Raw genomic sequence first — 16,051 nt, 5'->3', positions numbered from 1 at the left:
GGAACAAGGCAACATACAAATTACCGGTGCATTTTAGTGCTCTGGACTTAGACAAGTACACACTACATATGCATTGTTCATATTTCATGTCAGAGGTTTACACCCACTTTAATGTTTATAAATGTAAAGTTATGCATTGGGGGCTAAAACATGCATCATACATTCTAGGAGGAGTCAATGGTGAAGAAGGATCTGGGGGGAAATCATAGACCTAATGGCATTCAATCCCAAGTTGTAGTTTCTAAAGCAAGTAAAATACTTTCTTCTTCTTTTAAAGGGCAGTATAGACTACAGAGAGAGACATAATCTTGGCTCCATACAAAACATTTTTTTTTAAATCATTTATTTTTATTTGCTTTTATTAATTCAGCTCTTGACAAATACAGTTGACATAGTTACAAAATAGGAGAATAGAAAAATACTATCCGTGTACCATGAGGAAGAAATGTACTATTGTGTTAATACAAAAAAAAGTGTCTTCTTCCTATTGTTTCCCCTTGTGTCTGTTCCCTTGTGACTCCCTTCCCCCAACCCTAAGGAGCGTGCCACCCTCATCATTGCCTAACCTAAGAAATGGATGGATCAGCCAGATAAACTCAATACAACCTTGAGTTATTGACGGGGAGAGTCTGCCAGAGGAGCATTCTAACTAGGCCCCACACTAGGGGTCTCCCCATTAGAAGCGACTGGGCAGTTGGACTACGGTAAACCCTTGTTGGCAGGGGAGGTGGGATCCCAGTGGACCAGGGCAGTTCCATCAATGGGTCCCCCTACAAAGGATCTCCCACAGCCCTCACCCAGGGTCCCCACAGTCTCACAAATTTCCCATAATTCCCTTGTCTAGTAAAGCTCACTCTCTCGCTGGAAATGGTTAGGTTAATGGTCGCTACCCAATTTTCTACGGCCGGGGGGGCATGTGCTTGCCATTTTTGAGCTATTATCTTGCGTGCCTGGAATAGGCATCTCAATACTGCTTCCAGGTTGCCAGGTGGAACTTGATTGTCCTCCATGCATCCTAGGAGGCAGGTCATCGCAACTGGGTCGAGGGAGGACCCAAAAACCTTATTAATCCTCTCAATTATCTCCACCCAATAGCTATAAAGCTTTGGGCACTTCCAAACCATATGTATGAGATCTCCTTTAGCTTTACATCTTGGGCATTCGTTATTTTGCCTCCACCCTAATTTGAACATTTTTTGGGGGGTATAATATACCCTGTGCAGTAAGAACAGATGGGACAGTCTCTGCGCTGGAGCAATCGAGACCAGTACTCCTCGATGCAGGATCTTGTCCCACTGTTCAGGGGTTACTATCCCGATGTCCCTTTCCCACCCTTCTCTGCTCTTAATGGAGCCCGCTCTGCTTATTGCTTTAACCCCCAGAGTGGTATACATTACTGAAGTTAAGCCTTTCGATGTTCTTGCCTTGATTACTCTAAGCAGGGCGGGGATCTGGGTCCATATAACTGTTTGTGAGGCGAATTGTGTTTGAATGGCATGGCGTACCTGAAGATATTTATAAAATGTCTTATTTGGTATGTTATATTCCCTTATCAATTCTAAGAATGTTTTTATGGTGTCTCCCTCGAACAAGTGTATTAGACGGCTTATACCCTGTCTCTCCCACTCCCCTGGTTTCTCTATATTCATCACTTCCTGTAAATTTTTATTACTCCATAAAGGAGAAAATTCTGTTACCCCGACATACCCCGATAAAACCTTTGCTGTCTGCCATATTTTACTAACTAATTTTGTAGTCGGGCATTTATAGAAAAAAAATCTGCCTCTAAGGCTTCCACAAGTAACCTATGGGGATTTCCTGTTAGCAACAATCGGCTGTTGGGATTATCTGGCTCTGTGGTTCCACAACCCGCCAGGTGTTGCAGCTGAGATGCCACAAAGTATAGTCTTGGGTGTGGAACCGCCATGCCCCCCTTTTTTACAGGGAGTTGTAGTGTTTGCAAGCTGATCCTGGCTTGACCCCCCTCCATATTAATTCTCTGAATAGCGACTCTATTTTCTTAAACCACGTTTGCCCTAGCCAAATCAGAGAGTTATGAAGCAGGTATAGGATCTGTGGCTGCCATATCATTTTTAATAAATTGCATCGTCCTGCTACCGACAGCGGTAGTCGTTTCCATATATCGCTTTTTTGTTTTAATTTAAGTAAGAGTGGGGTAATATTAATATTTGCATATTGGGTGACATCCTTTGTAACCCAAATCCCTAGGTATTTTAGTTTGGTGACCACACTCAGTTGCGAGATGCCTGGAAATGTCTGGGGACCAAGTGGATCCAGTGGTAACAAGGCAGATTTTTCCCAATTAATAGTGAGGCCTGAAAACTGTCCAAATTCCCCAACCATTTTCATCACTCTATCTAGTGAAGTTCCCACGTCCCCTAGGAAAAACAAAACATCATCTGCAAACAATGCGATCCTGTCTTCCCCCATCTGCCTTCTGAACCCCCTTATGTCCGTCCTCGTCCTGGCCATAATTGCCAGGGGCTCCATAGCAAGGGCAAACAAAAGGGGGGACAGGGGACACCCCTGTCTCGTCCCTCTCTCCAAGTGTAACACTTCTGACAACTCGTTGTTTATTCTGATTTTAGCTCTTGGTTCGCTATACAGTAATCTAACCCAACTGATAAAAAGAGGTCCAAAACCGAAATCTTCTAGCGCTTTCCATAAATATGTCCATTCTAGGCTATCGAAGTCCTTTGCAGCGTCAAGAGACAGCACCGCTCTAGAGCCCTCGTTGTCTATTGGTGCCTGTAAATTGAGAAAGAGCCTTCTAATATTGGTGCTAGTTGCTCTGCCTGGTATAAAACCTGACTGGTCTGGATGGACTAAGTAATTGATACATCTATTTAAACGAGTTGCTAGTACTCTGGCCAAGATCTTTACATCCGTACATAGTAACGATATTGGGCGGTAGGATGAAGGGTCCAGTTGGTCCTTCCCCTCCTTATAAATTACGATGATAGTCGCTTCCGACATTTCTCCCCTTCACCAAATTGGCACTGCCTCTGTAGTATTCGCTTACTCTCTAACTTCCTCATGATAGCCGTTTTATGCTCCAGCTGCTTTCCCAGCCATTCTTTCTGCCTAGTTAGAGTGGGCTCCTCAATAAACCTCGCCTCTGCTTGGGCCGCCTCCAGTCCAAGTTTACCCTCTCGCTCTCTACCTTCTCTTTTGACTCTTGCTACCTGTTGGATCAAAAGGCCTCTTAGAAAAGCTTTCAAAGAGTCCCAGACCACCCCCGTCGGTGCCGACCCCGCATTGATTTGTAGATACTCTTTCAAACTAGGTACCAGGTTTCCCGAGTCACCAATCAACTCGAGCCAGCCCGGATTAATTTTCCACTCATTGCGGGGAGCCTTAACCCCGATCTTGATTGTCAGCACCAGCGGGGAATGGTCCGAAACCCCTCTAAGGCCATACTCTACCCCCTTCACCAAGGGCAGTACTTCCTCGCTACCCACAACCATGTCAATTCTAGAAAGAGTTCGATAAGAGCTGGAATAGCACGAATATTGACGTGTCCGTGGGTAGCAAGTTCGCCATATGTCCCTCATCCCTATTTCCTCCAGGAACCGTGCCGGTCGGCCCTCGCTTGGTGTGTTGGATTTGTTCCCAGCAGGAAATCTATCAAGGCTTCTATCCAGCACCTCGTTATAGTCACCGACAGCTATCACTGGGACTCCCGTTTTGTCCATCGTAAACTCAAGGAGCCTATATAGAACCTCAAGCTTGAATGGAGGTGGAATGTAAATATTAGCCAGGACATATGGTCTATTTGCGATTAAACAGAAAAGGAATATATACCGGCCTTGATCATCTATACAGGACTCTGTGCAGGAGAACGTCATTCCTCTCCTCCCATTTATAAAATACTGTCGGGACTAAAAAATAAGGGGCTATCATCGTATATTAAAAAATGGGATGAAGAGTTGGCAACAGGGGATACTGAGAAAGATTTTGGTAAAATATTGAAGATGATGCACATCACTTCAACTAACTGCGGGTTGATAGAAATGAATTTTAAATGTTTATCAAGATGGTATATCACCCCAGATATTGCACACCGATTCCAAGGGGAGACTTCCAGATTCTGTTGGAGGGGTTGTATGGAACCCGGAACCATGTCACACCTTTGGTGGACGTGCCCCAAAATCAACAGATATTGGCATAAAGTGGTATCAGTAATCAAGGAAATTACTGGAATTAAAATAGAAGTCGACCCGTGGGTGTGTTTGTTCCACGGGACAAACATGACTAGTAAACAGTATATGAGAACCTTGCTCCCCCATATCCTGAATGCAGCTAAGAGCCTGATCCCTAAACAGTGGAAATATCCCGAGAGCCCAACAATGAAGAATTGTCTTGATAAAATAAATGATATTTATTACATTGAACAGCTTAAGTTTATGGGGGAGGAAGGTGAAGGGGGATTCAAACTTAAATGGCAGGAATGGGTCGACTATAAGTCATCACAGAGTTATCTAGCCCAGATGGTATAGGGCAGGAAGTGAAGTGTAGTAAAAGTTGACAAATTAAGAGACTGAGGTTCGGAGAGAAAGGGGAGGGTTTTGGTACGGGGGGGGGGGGGTGGGGGGGGGATGGGTTAGTCGACTTGGGTAGGGGCACTTCGGTTTTATGATGTATTTTTTGCACTTTGCCATACTGTGGCCATGCTGGCTTAATATAAACACATAATGACAAACAAAGCAAAAAAAAAAAGCAAGGGAAAGGAAAAAAAAAAAAAGACATTTCCCACCATGATGCGAACCAGGATGGAGACAGCGTATGAACGCAAAATTGATTAGGTCTCCGGTAAGTGTTCTCTGAGTCGGGGGGAAAAAAAAAATTCATCTCCCCACCAATATGCTCACCCCCCTTGAATAGGAGGAGTGTACCGAATGGTACTGAGATTGGAATTTCCGACTATTTAGCTGAACAACTGTATCCCTAGTCAAGTGTGTCTCCTGTAGGCACAGAAGTCCCGGCATTCCCTCCTCCAGGAGCGATATAACCGATATTCTCTTAATTGGGTCCCCCATACCTCGCACATTCCATGAGGTAATGGCCAGTGTTTTATCCTGCATCTAGGGATGTTAGTGTAGTGACAAGAAAGTCAGGTCCACTCCGGCAGCAAAGATCTGTATTCATCTTGCTCCTCAATGTGTAGTCTCCTAGGTCAATGTCTATCCTCCCTCCTCTCGGCTCTCCCCTTCCCGTCCACTTCTCCTGTAACTTCAAAGGCATTAGTATATGTGATGCACGCTCCCTAGTTCCTACCCTAGTCCCCCCCCCTTCCCTCCCAACCCACCCTTGCCCTGCCCAACTGGACTCCCCCTTGGGGCTTGTCCTGTGACCTCCCTTCTCACACCCTCATACATCACAGCTAAGGCACCCATCCAAGTGTCTCCCACCCTCTCTCCCCCAAGCAAAAGAAAAAAAGAAAAGCTGGTAAAAAATGTGTACACCAAAAAGAAGAAGCAGGACTCCCCCCACAAAGATGTTTGCCCCTAAAAGGGGAGAGACAAAGAAAAAAAAAAGAGGGGGGGTACAACCCCCTCTTTAGTGAATCACCTGGTATTAAGGACATAAAAGTGAGCATCCCCAATGATTAGTAAACATTAAAAAGAACATATCAGCATTATTACATTTTTTCAAATGCTACTTAAGTGTTACATACATTTTGCCAAAGTGGCATTAAAAATATTTGTTTCTCTATAACCATTCCACTTCTAATAAAGTAAAACGAGAGGAAAAGAAAAAAAAAGGGGTACAACCCCCTCTTTAGTAAATCACCTGGTGTTAAGGACATAAGTGATAAGGCCGAGCAGCGGCCTGTGTTTATGGGAGGAGCCCGGGGGGCCTATATAATCTCCTCGCCTCCCTCCGGGCTCCGTCGGCTTCCTGTCTCAGCACGAGACTTCCGGCGCACTTCGTTCGCGTCATTCGTCGCATCCGCTCCATCCGAGATACCTGCACCATCCGAAGATACCTGCACCATCCGAGCCACCTGCGCCATCCTAGCCACCTGCGCCATCCACGCCATCCGCGCCATCAGCGCCCGCCGCGCCAGCCGCAGACACCGAGGCATCCCTCGGTTCGCCCCCGCCCGACCGCGACAAGGTAGGCCTGCTCCCCCAGCACCCGACCCCCGCCCGCACCGGAGGTTCGCCAGCCATTTCAGCCCCACCGCATCACAGTCCGCACGGCTGCCGCAGCCACACGTTTTTACATGTCGCCCACGTCCTGCTCACCCCCCTCCTTGTGCTACTACTGACTCTCCTTTTGACCCGCTTTTCTTCTGTCACTTTGTCAGCTTGTCCTTTGAATGCACAAATTGCCTCGCCATAGTACAGTAACCGCACTATGCACGTTCCACTTTGTTCATATTACCCGCACATAGGCATTTTATTGTGCTTCCATCCAATTAAATGTCAGCTTTTGCTACACTTGTATGGCTAAATGTAAAGACTACAGCAGGGCCCTCCAGGGCACGCATTGTTTGTTTGTTTTCCACAATCATGTGTCTCAGGTGGTCAAGTTTAAACAATGGCCACATGCCAAACATGCACACATTTGATTCACAGGCACGCAACACTAGCTTCCATACTGCATGTATTCATGTCGTTTAAACTGCAAATTCCTTCTATTTTAGTTATTATTTATTTTATCAAGTTGTTATGTCATGATCTGTTGTTGTTGTTCTCTTATCCACTTCACACACGCACTTCCGCACAGCAGACCAAACTTGCAGCTTCCCTGATTCCCTGCAGTTGCAGCTGTATCACTCATCCCCAAACCCTACCTGCGCAGGGACGCATATCTCTGTCCCACATAGGAAACCCACGTCATTCATTCCTCGGGTAGCTTACGGGTTACTGCACCCCTCTCATTGCACGGTGATGCATGAGGCACTCACGCTGTCAATCATTGCGCCGCGCCTCATGCTTTTACACAGCCGTTCATTCTTCCCCGCTTCAGAGCAATTCCAGACACACCGCACTTGCCTCCAAACGCATACCTCCACACAGCCCGCGCTCCTTACACGTCACACCAGCACGCACACCAACCACCGCACCCTCGCTCAACAGCGGCCTCACCCCCAGCTCACGCTCCAAAGCCCGGCAGTTGCTATCACGCCTCTCTCGTGAGACGTTCCCTCACTTACCCAGCTGCAGTACGTCTTGTGTGTACACATGCACCTTCTCAGCTGCAGCCTCACCCCATTTCATACATGGCCAAATCCACCGTGGCCCCTTTCAGTACATACTCCAGAGCCCGGTTGTCAGTCACAATCACAGTGCACCGGTTCATGCCTCTGTCATGGGTCATTTCAGCCACTCGCCCTACCACAAACACGCCCCAGCAAGACCACACACATCGTCACACACATTCCGGACCCAAACAGGCCCCTCTCTTCTCGTTTCAATATTTTTATTAAGGCATTTTCAATCTCCACACAACAAAACGGAACAAATAAAATCGTATAAGGAAGCCATATTATCAAAAGCAGTATAAAACATACACAGAACGTATCCTCGACTGTAATATATATGGTGGTAGTCTACGTATACAATGTAGAATTCTCAGTAGATTTCACCATTCGGCATACACAGTAGTATGCCAATCAATCAGAAGTCAGTTAACAAAACACATGTCAAGGCCAACGAAATTCAAGGCAGTAATTGAACAATCAAATGCGTGGAAAGGCAGAACAGTATTATCATCGATAAAAATGAATAAATTAAAACGAATTACAGGGGCCCAACACCATTCCCAATATATAGAATATCAGGCTAGGTATTGGGACCGCGTGTCAAAGATACAGGTATTCCAAACCTATTACTATAAGTTAAGCAAGGAAAAAAAAAATGTAGTAAAATCAAAAGAAGAAAAAAAAAAAAAAAAAAAATGGTATGAGGGGGAAAGTATCTCCGTGCCAGCCAATGAAACATCCAATATCTAGATCAGAAGAGACCTAGGATCATATGACAAATAGTTGATCCATGGATCCCAGACAGCTTTGAAGAAATCTAGTTTGTCATGAAGGATAGCAGTCATATGTTCGTTGAGCATGATCCAGGAGAGTTTGTTTTTAAGGTGGTCGAATGGAAGCATGGCCGACCTCCACGATTTTGCTATAACCATTCTAGCTGAAATAAATATAAATCTTATAAGGCATTTTTGAGGTCTAGAGGCGTTTTTCACATCACACCCCAGCAGCGATTGTTTCGGAGATTTAATTAAATTAATTTGAGTAAGAGTATATATAAAATTATAAACTCTGATCCAATAGCGCCTCACTCTGGGGCATTTCCACCATATGTGGTACATTGTTCCCTCAAGTCCACATCCACGGAAGCAAAGAGGAGAAGCATCAGGTACAAAGGAAGCCAGTCTAAAGGGAACCATGTACCACCTCAAGAGTATTTTGTAATTTGCTTCAATTATTGAAGTGTTCATAAGCGAACGTGAAGCTCCCTGAGCCAATTTTAACCAGTCCGAAAGCTCAATACTTTCCTGGATATCCTCATCCCATTTTACCATATATTTCAATCTAACTGAAGAAGCTGTCAAAATAGAGTAAATATTTGAAATAAGACCTTGCATACTGTCGAATTTACGACATAAATATTCCATTTTTGACAGTGACGTTAAATTGGAATCACATGGCAAGGTTTCCAAAAAACGTTTTATTAGATCATAATTACATCTTTCAGAAATTGGAATATGAAAACGTTCCTCCAGGATATTATAACGTAGCATTCCATCAGTATCACAGACGTCCGCAATGCGTATCAGACCTTTATTTTTCCACCATTCAAAATTATTGTGAACAAGCCCCGGGGCAAATTTTCTGTTCCCAAAAATAGGCGCCATCGGGGAGTGAAGAGATCTAAATTTATATGTTCTGGACAATCTATCCCAGATATTAAGAGATAGCGATAAAGTTGGGCATAATATCGGCGGCCTATCACCAGGTGGCAACCAAAGCATGTGTGATAAAGACATACCTCTACATGCGTGGCTTTCCAATTCCATCCAGATAGGACCGGGGCGTGAAGAGTGTGATCTAGTCAATTGTGCCAGTATTGCAGCATAGTAATATTTGATTAAATCAGGAGCGCCCAGACCCCCATAAGCCTTGGGAGTAAGTAGGGTATGTTTATCTACTCTAGGTTTCTTATTCCCCCATATATACGAAATAACTCTGGATTGAAAAGCTTTGAGGTCTGATTGAACTAATGCCACCGGAAGTGAGCGGAAATAGTATAATAATTTTGGGAGGATATTCATCTTGATAGAAAATAATCTACCCAGCCATGACGGTGGATGAAATAACCATTTGTCCAAATCAGCCCTAAGTTTTTTAAATAGAGCAGGGTAGTTCTGGGAATACAACGTGCGTATTGATGGAGTGATGTTGATCCCCAAATATGGGAGGGAATCCGTATGCCAATTAAAGGAGAATGATTGCTTAAGTGAGGAGATCGTGGCATCGTCCAATGAAATATTCAAGGCTTGAGATTTTTCCTGATTAACAGTTAGGCCAGAAATAGAGGAAAATAATGCAAGAATAATATTCAAATTTGGAAGAGTAGTGATTGGTGAAGATATCAGCATTAGGATGTCATCAGCAAAAAGGACACATTTATGCTCACTGATACCACATTTAATACCCAAAATATCTGGAGAAGATCGAATTTTGATTGCTAGTGGTTCCAGGGCCAGGACAAAGAGTAGTGGCGACAAAGGACAACCCTGTCTCGTTCCCCTATGAATCAGAATGGGATCGGAGGAATATCCACCAACCATCAAGGATGCCGAAGGGGAGTTATACAGCATTTGAAGAATAGTCAAAAATCGTGACTCAAAACCAAATTTATGTAAAATATAGAAAAGATAATCCCAAGATAGGGAATCGAATGCCTTGTGCATATCTAATGACAAAAGCATGCCCTTCCGTGGTCCCCCAGCATCCCAATTAGAATGGACCGCAGATATAACATCTATAACCCTTCTAATTTGATCGGTAGTCTGTCTACCCGGGACAAATCCCGCCTGGTCTGGGTGTATATATTGAACCAAAAAAGAATTAAGTCTCGAGGCCAAAATTTTTGTCATTATTTTCAAGTCCGAGTTAATTAAAGAAATAGGGCGATAGTTAGCACAGAGTCCCAGGTCTTTACCCGCTTTAGGGATAATATGTATATAAGCCTTGTTCTCCTGGGTAGGAAGGGGATCTCCACGTCTAATAGCATTAAAAAATTTACATAGATGGGGGATCAAGACTTCCTTGAATTTATGATAATAGTGACCAGAAAACCCATCGGGGCCTGGGGCTTTAGAGGGATTTATACATTTTATCGCTGAACCTATCTCGTCTTCAGAAAATTCACGGTCCATCAGCTCCGAGTGTTCCCGCGCCAGTTTGGGCAAAGAAATTTGGTCAAGAAAACGGTCCGCCATGTCTCGGTCAAAAGTCGCTGGCTTACTATATAAAGTCGAGTAAAAATTCCTAAACTCGTTCAAAATGAGTTTAGGATTTTGGGTTGGATTCCCATTACCAATTCTAAGCTTGGGCAATGCTGGAGTATAAGAGCGAGGGACCAATTTCCTAGCCAATAATCTAGTAGGTTTATCCCCCATTGTGTAGAATTTATGGCGAGTCCACCTCAAACTTTTTTCCGCCCATGTGGTTAGACTTAAATTTAGTGACAACCTAGCCTCATCGATTTTAGGTCTAATATCAACCTGTGGAGAATTTTTCTGTTCAGATAGTAGATCAAGTAACATTTTTTCTTTATCCGAAATCACCATGTTCCTAGCTTTTTTTATTCTGGACGCTACTTGAATCAGTTTACCACGAATGGCAGATTTATGGGCTGCCCAGTTAATGATCGGTGAAGTGTCTTGAGGTAAGTTTTCACTGAAAAAATTTCGTATTTCTTTTTCCACTTCTACCACTACAATAGGATCACTCAGCAAAGACGCATTGAGACGCCAGGGGGATGGGCCCGGCCGTCTCCATAAATTGGAAAGAGACATTAGTACCGGATCATGATCCGACCATGGCGTTGACAGAATCTTAGCCGAATTCACAAAAGGAACCAGTGCCGAATTCACAAATATATGGTCAATTCGTGAATAAGTGCCATGCACATGTGAGAAGTGGGAATAATCTCTAGCAGAGGGATTATTCTCCCTCCAGGCATCGATCAGATCATTACTATGAAGCAATCGTGCAAATTTAATACTGTTTTTAGGCACATGTTTTAATTGAGGCCTATCAGGAGAGGATTTATCGAGCATTTGGTCCAGTGGCAAATTGCTGTCCCCACCTAAAAGAAGTTGACCCTGCACCAATGGAAGTAGTTTCGAGAGCATAGTAAAAAAAAACTCCAATTGGTTAGAGTTGGGAGCATAATACGAAATGAACGTGACCGGTTGGTCATTAATATGACCCACCACCAGAACATATCTGCCCATGTCGTCTCTAATGACGGAAGTAGAAGTAAAAGGCATATTGCGTGAGAAACATATAGCCACCCCTCTTTTTTTCTCCTCGCCTGACGATAAATAAAATTGTGGATAATGAGCACTAAGATACTTAGGAGCAGATTCTTTGGAAAAACGGGTTTCCTGTAACATCAGGACATCCGCCTTCTGTCTATGGTAGTAATGGAATGCCTTATTCCTTTTTAGGGGCGAGTTAAACCCTTGTACGTTATGCGTTAATATAGAATATTTAGATTGAGAAATCCTAGACATTTAATACCTGTATAATGCAGCTATCTTGATATCGGAGGCGAGAATTCCGATGTCGATCCATTAGCATGGTCACGGAGATAGGGACAAAAAAAATAAAAAAAGCAACTAAATAAGAAAAAAAAAGAACATAAAATAAGAGAAAAAAATAAGGAAAAAAGTACCTACAATCCAGTACATTGTGCAAACAGAAAAGCACATAAACAATTAGTTGGGACAAAGCCCATTCCAGGCTACCGGCCTGGAAAAAAGGGTGTGACGTTGTCTCCATCTCAAGGAAAGGGACAATATCAACAAGGTGGCTTGCGAGTCCACCCCAACTTCACTATTAAACATCTACTAAATAACAGAAGGACAGGCACAGGACCACTTTAGTTAAAAAAAAAGGAGCTCCGTATGTTATCAGAACGTTCAGCATGTCCCTGGAGTCCACAAGTAGAACTGTCGAGGATCATGGTGTTCAAGTCCTCAAATCACAATAGGAACAAGAGGCATTTGCCTTAACCAAATAGTCAACAAAAAGTCTGTTAAGTAAAACAAAACAAAACAATGGGCGATACCGCAACATATAAAGTTGATGAATCGAAGATCCTCATCATCTCAGGTGGTCGGCAAGTCTCTCCTATTTCTGGCGTTGCCATGGGGAATCCAGACGGGGGAGATGGGGCGACTAGGTAGTGTTGACTTCGAAGAAAACATCCAGTCCGTTGGTAAGATACCCAACTTCAGTAAAAGATCTTCCCCATCACTATAATCAGTAAAGGAATGCGAATTACCCTTGTATGTGAATGAAAGCCGGAAAGGGAAAGACCAGCGATATTTAACATGACAGCTCTGCAGCTGCTGTAACAGTGGCTTCAGGGTGCGTCTCTTCAGGACTGTCGATGGAGCCAAGTCCGCAAACAGTTGGATAGATTTACCAAAAAGAGTCAGGTTTTGTCGATTTCTAGATGCAAACATCAAATTCTCTTTTGTCATATAAAAATGAGGTTTAAAAATAACATCTCTAGGGAGACCATCTGATCTGGGTGCCGTCAGGGCTCTGTGGATCCTATCGATTTCCATATGATGTGCGGGAATATTAGGGACCAGTTCCATCATGAGAGTATGAACTGCACCTTCCAAATCAGTATGCGATTCTGGTAAACCTCTAAGTCGCACGTTACAGCGACGAGATCTGTTCTCGAGGTCCTCGATTTTCAGATAAGCTTTATCCAGCAATTCATGTAGAGCAACTACCTCATCTGTATTGTGGTTAGCTCTGGTAATCACCTCATCCATTTTCTTTTCCACTATATCAATTCTAGTGCCAATGCTCAGTATATCTTGTCTAATTTCATTGGTAATAACTGAGCAGGCTTTAGACAATTCAAGCTGTAGTAGTGTGGAAAAACGATTTATAAGGTTTATATCTCCAGCATTTTGACTGGAATGAGGAGAAGAAGAGGGAAAGTATTCAGCAGAGCTTGTCTGGTTTATAACAGCATCAGCTAGCTTAGCCATATTCCTGTCAGCAATGATGTCTGACTGGACAGGATGAACATGCAGACTCAGAGATCCTTCTGGGGATGATTGCATGGAATGTGACACTTCACCTTGATCCTCAGATGACATGGAGGAGAAGGGGTCACGAATGCCTGCCTCTGATGACGCAGGATGTAACAGCTGCGAGCTGCTACGAGTGTCTCTAGTGCTGCGCTGCTGCGCCATCACGGGGGAAGGAGATGGCTCAGGGAGGGGGGGCCGCGTCTGTCCCTGCTGTTTTCCCCGTTTGTATAGCCTCTTCCTCGTCTGTCTTGGTGTCTGCCGCTGCATCACAGCATCGCCTGCTCCAGTGATTAAGATGGACGGACGTCCTGTCCTCCTGCAGGGATGGTAGCTTGTAAAAGTCGGCGGTGTGCGGAGTACAGTCACTCCATTACTGCTCCCGTACCCGCGCGCAGGCCCCTCTCTTCTTAGCCCCATTTCAGCACATGCTCCAGAGTTTCGCATCTCTGCCATGGGAATTTCTGTCACTCATTTACTTGACACAAGTCCAGATCTCAACCCCTGCATGTTCCCGCTGGCAGGCTTGCCTCGAACGTTCCCCAACAGTGTCACCCTCATTTCGGCACATGCTCCAGAGCCCCGCGTTGTCAGCCACACCCGCAACGCACCGCTTTAGGCCTCTGTCATGGGACATTTCGGCCACCAAGCCATCGCCGCCTCACCCCCTTCGTCGGTCGCTTACAACATTCGAGCTTGGCTAGCTCCCGTCCTTATGTATTATCATTTCTCCACAGGTCAGTCAAGCTCGCCAGCTTCCCCTGCACACCAGGTTCAGTAATTCTACAGGTAAAAAAAAAAAAAAAAAAAAAGGTGGATCCCCCATCCCCGGCACGACACGGAAACAACCCGTTTTATCTCACCCCTGCAGGTTCCTGCTCGTCCCACCTCGACCTCCTAGACAAGACTCCATACCCAGGGCACGATTTACCCTGAGTCATGTCTCAGGACGGCAGCGAAGACCTTTTTGCCCCTTCCTCACCGCCCCCCGCTTCAGAGAGCGGCAGCGCACGCTCCTTCAGGGGATGGACCATCCCCAAGTTAACAGCGGAGTTGAGGCGCAAGCATGTGCCCTTTCCGTCCACAGCCAGGAAGGCAGAACTCTTCAGGCTCCTCTTCCCACCTCCTGCTTCAAACAACTCCCCGCCAGCCTCACCCGGACCGAGCACCCAGCGAACCTCATTACACTCCATATCCACCGCCGTGTCCCAACTCCACAACATGGTCGCAACACTATCCACTACGATCACAGACGTACAGGCGAGAATGATTCTTCTGGAGGCTCGCCCTCCTACAGCTTCCCCCGATCCACCCACGCTCACCCCGTCTACAGTGCAACCGCTAATTCCTCCCCCGCTTACACCTGCAGGCAAGTGCTCCGTAGTCCTCCCAGCCCACTTGGTACCTACCAACATCAGGAAGGACATCCTGGACGGCAAGGACATCAACCTAGCCTCCCTCCTCATCTCAGTACACGACCTAGCCGAGAACAAGGCCTACGCCTGGGGAGACGTCTCAGTGGTCCTCAAGGCCAAAGACCCAAGGCTTAACCGTAAACTATCGGTCCCGGAATTCGCCTTGGCCTTTGGCATGCTCAGAGACGTCCTATGCTCCGCCTCCCCCAGTAGGAGGGAAGAGCTGGACCTTTATCTCCACACCATAGTGGATCTGGGCTACAAGTACGGAGGGTTTTCATTCTATGACTACCACCGCTCCTTCTCAGCCAAAGCAGCGGCCAGGCTGCTGCAGTTCCAGACAGCTACAGATTGGAGTCTCATGGACACTGAGCTGTTCTGCCGTCACTTTGCTGGCCTGCGCTCACCATTATGCGCTGTTTGCCAGTCCTCCACTCACACCGCCACCTGGTGCGCCAACACCACCACCAACACTCGCCCGTTCGAACTCCCCTCGACCTCGAGGGCAGCTCCGGGCCTGCCGGCCACCCAGCAGACGTCCCAGGCCGACAAGTTTGGGCGCCCAGTACAGACGCTAGGCGGCGCGGCCATCTGCAATAATTTTAACCATGGCTCCTGCAACTTCAGCCAATGCCGTCTGCTCCACGTCTGCCTTACGTGCCATAGAGCGCACCCCAGGACCCTATGCCTAGTCAAGCAACAAAAGAAGACCTGACTAGGCCGCATAAACATCCCCTGGCTGGAGCTCTACCTCACCTCCCACCCCACCCCCTCCCTCACCACCTTCCTCGTCCAAGGCTTCACAGAAGGGTTCCACACAGGCCTCATTTCACTGCCCCACACAACGCACGATTGTAGAAACCTGCGCTCAGCCGCCACAGACGAGCAGGCCATAGACCAGCTCTTACAGACAGAGCTAGAGCGAGGCTTCATCATAGGCCCCTTCACCACACCCCCCTTCAGCACCTGGAGAGTCAGCCCTATTGGGCTTGTCAAGGGCAAGTTTTCAAATAAAACACGTTTAGTTTACGATCTGTCTGCGCCTCATTCTTCCCCCACCCCCAGCCTGAACTCCTTGATCCCCTCGGAGGAGTTCTCCCTAAAATACGCGTCTGTAGACATGGCAATCCAAGCCATAATTAAAACCGGCACGGGCACCTGGCTCTCCAAGGCCGACATCTCAGACGCCTTTAAACTCCTGCCTATCCACCCGTCCCTCTGGTGTTGGCATGGCATGAAATGGAGAGAGTCATACTACTTCGCCACCAAGCTGACGTTTGGCTCCAAGTCTAGTCCCTGGCTCT

Source organism: Rana temporaria, chromosome 1, assembly GCF_905171775.1.
Source record: "Rana temporaria chromosome 1, aRanTem1.1, whole genome shotgun sequence".
Lineage (NCBI taxonomy): Eukaryota > Metazoa > Chordata > Amphibia > Anura > Ranidae > Rana > Rana temporaria.
This window is presented reverse-complemented; position numbering follows the sequence as displayed.